Below are 5,931 nucleotides of genomic sequence, written 5' to 3'. Positions count from 1 at the left end.
GACATATTTTTCCAGTATATTCCTTTCGAAGTAGTGATTAGCTTGAGCGCTGTCCTTCGTTTTTCCCACTTTTTAATTCATTATTAATTACAAATTTTTGACACACAATTTGGCAAATATTTCAGTGTCATAACACATCGTCAAATTTTTTTGTTGATATTTTAGAAGATGTTACAATGTGTCTGATGCATCGTAGAAGCAATTCCGAAGGTACCCTATCAGTGTAATATTGAAGCCGAAATACGTATGTACACGCTACACTTGAAAATATGGAGGAAGTCGCTATTGATTTTATCACAATACAGTATAAGATTATCGATTACAAAATTGGTAGCACAATTTTTCAAATTTTTGATTTATAATATACATATGTACATAATGTAGTTTTTTTTAAGAAATTTGAATTGATGGAAAAATTGCTTTTAAGAATAGTTGCCATATATTCATTGTCCTCCTGTTTTAAAAATTTTCAGATTTATTTCACTGGAAACCGCTTACATGCATACATATACATACATATTTCATTCTTCATTTTCTCTTAAATATTTGGAAAGAAGCAGCGTCATTCAAGAATACATACATACATACGTATTTACATAAATAAAATTCGACTCCATTTCTACAATTCTGCAATTTCTTCTGTACATAAATCTATATATGTAAATTGTATTTTAAATTGTTCCCTCCAAAATTTCAAAAGTCATAGAAATTGCAATAAAAATGGAATAACTTGTAAATTAGTTTTGTTAATGAAATGGATTTTTAATAAATAATAATTTTAAATTTTTTCTAGTTTGACAAAAGAACATAATAAAATGTTAAATTATGTGTTAACTTAGATTTTGGACATAAAGAACAATTTTCATTCAAAGTAATTTAAAAAAAAATTCTTTTTCCAAAAAAATTATCTTTTTTCGGTCTTATATGCAATTTGAGTTCACAAAATAATTTATTATATACATAGGACTTATCTCTTGATTAAATGGTTTGTATCCACTTCTACAAGGGCACCTAGTACGCTGAATATACATATATTAAATTTGACGAAGAGTATACAAAAAGTTTAAATAACTTCTATTTTGACTAAAGAATTCTAATCTTTTTCCTTAAAGCTGGATTCACTGGTTCATCATTTTTGAGTTGAGCTATTTAAAGTCGAACTATTTTTTCTCCTGATTGTTCATTGGTTCGTCTGAAAAAAGCCGATCGTTCTTTTTTTGTTATGATGCATATATTACTTTTTTGACAATAATTATATGTATAATAGTTTAGTTTAATGAATCCAGCTTAAACTGTCAAATATTCAAAATAAATTATATTTTGAGAATTGTACATAATATGTAATACTCGTATATCAAAAAAAATAAATTGCATATGTTTAGGACGCTCAAATAATATTGTTCTTTCAACAAAATTTTTTGTGATAAGTTGCATAATATAAAGCAATATACGAAATATCTGTTGCTAAACATTATCTCCGATTTTAAGGAAAGACTTGTCCTAAATCATAAAACTAAATAATATTTAGCTCCTGAAAAACCAATATGTTTCTTCATTTTTTAAAGTTTTGTCAATTCTTCTTAAACTGAAAAAGTAACTCCTTTAATGGGACTGAATTAAATTTTAATTCGATAAACTGAGTGGCGTATTTTTTTCAATAATATTACATTTGTTTTAACATTTATGGTACTTCGACATAACGTTATTTTAGAACTATAACCTCGTGGCTTATTATTTACTAAAATTTAACTGTCTCGTGAAGGAGCTTACTCATTAAAACTAAAAATGTTTTTAACTGTTGATATCATACCTTTGTTAAAGAAAGCCTAAAACAATTGTGTTTCTTAATTTATGCACTGTAATTTATTGTTTAATAATAAAATTTCCTCTTATTCTATATAGCTAGCACGTTTATATAAAAATTTTTTATTCTAAATTTTATAAAGATACACGAAATCCATAAAAATCTACCACATACTTGCCATTTATAATATATGTTTACTAAAAATATTTAATTTTTTACGTTATATTAGTTCTTGTTTACGTGATTAATGATTATATCGTAATGGTAATTTTGCGTCTTAAGAACGATTATTCGATTTTTATTTCAAAAAATAATTTATAGATATTAAAAAATTTAAATAATTATTTTTATGTAAGTTCATATTGCTCAAAATTAAAGTCCTTGTTAATTTATACGAGCATGTTCAATTAAAATCAAATTTTCTTGGAATAGAAATAGAAATTGCAAGTAAAATTCTAAAATTTAGAAATCTTTTGTAATTTTGGTCATATAGGGTAAATTAAAAATATACTCGTAAGATATTAAAAGTTTACCTTAAATTTTGAACTACACAAACTATAACAAATTAATTTTTCCTCAGGCAAAATATTATTTTAGCAACAGATTCCACAAAATTTACATTCACACATATATGCGTATATAACGAAATATGTAAAGAAAACCACGTGATAATATTTTTACAGAAAATATTGAATACCCTTTTTTTTTTGTTTTAAAAAACTTGCGCTTTAAATCTATTTAAAATGTTTATAAATTAAAATTATTAATATATATATATATATATATATATATGAATATTATAACATTTTATTGATAGTGTTATAACACGTGCTCACTGAAATTTTATAACTTGCGCACTAAAACTTTTTTATATGAGTGTATTCTAACATTTTATATAATTTACAAAAACAAATTATACGAGTAATACACATATATATTTTTGTATAGTTTTAAATTTTTATTATGTATATCACATTTTAAACCCATATAAAAGGACACGTAATTCTAAAACTATAAAATTAAATATAGTATATTCTAAGAAAACAAAATTATGAGTATAAAAAAAAAATTTTAATTTTAAAACCACCAAACTATAAGATTATCAATAAAATACTAAAAATAATTTCTAGACCCTAGTATCAGAAAATATGAAGGTATTATAAACTAAAATTTTTATTTTGTTTTTAACGCCCCCGAAATAGGCGTGTCATATTTATTTTGATAAGAAATATGTAATATCTTAGTATAAATAAATTATGCGTGTTAAAGGGCATGTTGAAATTATTACGCTACTATTCTTATTTTCAATAAAATCATTTAAATTTACATTTTGGATTTACAACATTTAAAAAAAACAACCCCGAATTACATATATGAAGTTTATTTAAATAGAAGTCGATTAGTTCAGTGGTTTCAAATCATAACATCTCAAAAAATCCGATTGAAAACGTTTGACTTTAGTCATTTTTCCTGATACTATTATTACGGTCTTACAGGATCTTGATTTGTGATCACAGAATAATTGCTAAATCAAAATTTAGTAACTAATGTCATGTGACACGAATTTTAACGAAATTTTTCAAAAATTTCGAATCCTACTTAGAGACCATTTAAAAAATTAAAAAAGATATAAAAAATTTAACCAAACAAGAAAATTTTATTTTGTTTTTAAATCGTGTCTATTCATTTAAACTTAAAATATTTTGGGACTGAATTAGAATTATTTAAATCATAAAATGCCCATTCGCCAAATATAATTATATAAATGACTACCTTTGATACAGCTCTCAAGTAATTGTTTGGCTTTCAGATAATATTTATTGTTTGGTTCCGGTACACATTGTATGTTTTTAATACATTATTTTGGGAACGAACATAATAAGCAGCCTCCGATATTTTGTGTACCAGTGCATCTTGATCCTGATTGAAACCTCACTACATAATTTATGAATTTAAAAGAATCAGAATCAAAAACTTCGACATGTCTATATTTTAATCGTTTATTTATCGTATGCATTGTGTAAGCTACCAAAGTTAGACAAAACAAAAGTTAAAATCTTCATGCCTACATTTGAGAACCTAAGCTGCTTCTCTGTAATTTTATTCTGTTATGCCAATTCTTTTTAAATATTTCAATTATAAAAGCGACTTTTTTACATATTTAATTAAGTTAGTTTTAAATTAACATATTTTACTACTTTCATTGTTGCTAATTTTCAAATTGAGATTAATGAAAGGCACTTTTTATTACAAGACGTGTTAAACGTTTTCCTTTTAGTACAAAATTTTTGCCCTTAATATTATTTTATTCTTTAATAAATAATTGAAATAAACGATAAATTCCTATTTTTTATAAAAAAAATTTCATTTATCAATAAAAAAATATTTAAAGAAAGAATCTTTCATAGTATCGAATTAATGCCTGCAATTATCTAAAAAAATTTACAAAGTCACACACTAATTTTTCCATATAAGTCCACCACAAACTTCGTTCCCAATCTTTATTACAAAATAAAACTAAAATTCTCAATTTTTCCTTATGCACAGAAGATAAATTGAACAAGATAATTGTTGATACTTATCACGCAATTTCATATATACATATAAAGAATTAGGTCACTAAATATGTAACAATTTTTTGACTTTACTATACCCCTTCCAACAAAAAAGACATATAAGAAAAGTTAATGGGAATTCTTTTTAAAAAGAATAAGAATATTAAGTATTTTAGCATATAACAATTATTATCCTTTCTCTCGATTATACTTACATTTTATTTGGATGAATGTAGCGTGATTGTCCAAACTTTTTATGAAAAAATATTACCTTCCTTCATAAGATAATTTTCCTTCATAAATATACAAAAATTTTTACAAAACAAAATATGAAGGCAAAATAGGATAAAAGAAGAAGTGATAAATATTTATAAAAGAAAGTACAAATATCCTTGGAACACGAATATCGTTTATTCGTCCTATATCTTGTGATTTGAATGGGTTTTAAACAGGTGAATGTATTATACGTTGTATTATATTAAAGATTATCTTAAAAATTTAATACTTTTTTTTGCATCTCTTATTTAAGCTCATTAAAAGGTTTATAGAGTGAAAATATAGGTTCTTGAGGTTTATTGTAAATGTATTGTATGGGATCTCTTAAAAAAGTAAAAAATTTTATTATTGAATTAAAATTAAATTTAGGAACTATAATAATATAATAAATTAGTAAATTTAACAATTTTATAATTCTAATAAAAGAGCACAAAATATTGAAATAAAAAACATTAAATTTAATTTAATTTAATTGAAAATTAGAATAAATTAATGTAATTAAAAAAATAAACATATATTTATTCGAAATAAATTTCCGAAATTATATTGTAGCGAGAATGCCTTAAAAATCTCAGAATATTCGCAATAACGAAATAGCACTGTGAAACCTTCAAGTCATATTGCCTTAAAACAGGAATTTTTTATATATTTATCTCCTGGGCTCCAACAGAGAAAATTCTAGGTAACCTGAATATTTGGTTTCATATTTTTAAGTCATTTAACTACGAAAATTTAATTGCGTATTCTCAGAATAAAATTTCTGTGGTCATAAGCAAAAACTGTCTAATTCACATTTGAAATCGTTTTCAAATTTATTACAAACTTAGAAAATGTATAATGTAAGTCATGAATTTTGTCAAAATTCACTACATTTTTCTTATAACTGATTCTAAAATTTTGAATAAGAACATAAAAAACATTTTAAATGTTGGTTTTTTAAAAATTAAATCTTAACTTCGAGCTCAATTTGCTAGGTATTGTTGAGTTTTATGAAAATTAATTAAAATTTGAATTCTTTAGTCTTGTCCTTCTACTATCAAAACATTAATCACTTTACTGTACTAAGTTACCACATAAAAATAAAAAAATTACATTAAGTTCATAAGTAATTGGAAAATTTAGTTCTCATTTACAGATTATAATGTGTCCAATTTCGTTAGATATAAGAAAGAAACTATATTTTATGAAATAATAATTTTTAAATTAAAAACTTTTATTACAATAATAAATAATCCAACACCTTAATTTTTAATATTTACAATCATATAACACTATAAATGACGGGGTCTCTTTAAA

Source organism: Condylostylus longicornis, unplaced genomic scaffold (genome assembly GCF_029603195.1).
Source record: "Condylostylus longicornis isolate FDR11 unplaced genomic scaffold, ASM2960319v2 ptg000044l, whole genome shotgun sequence".
Lineage (NCBI taxonomy): Eukaryota > Metazoa > Arthropoda > Insecta > Diptera > Dolichopodidae > Condylostylus > Condylostylus longicornis.
Note: the sequence above shows the minus strand (reverse complement) of the source record.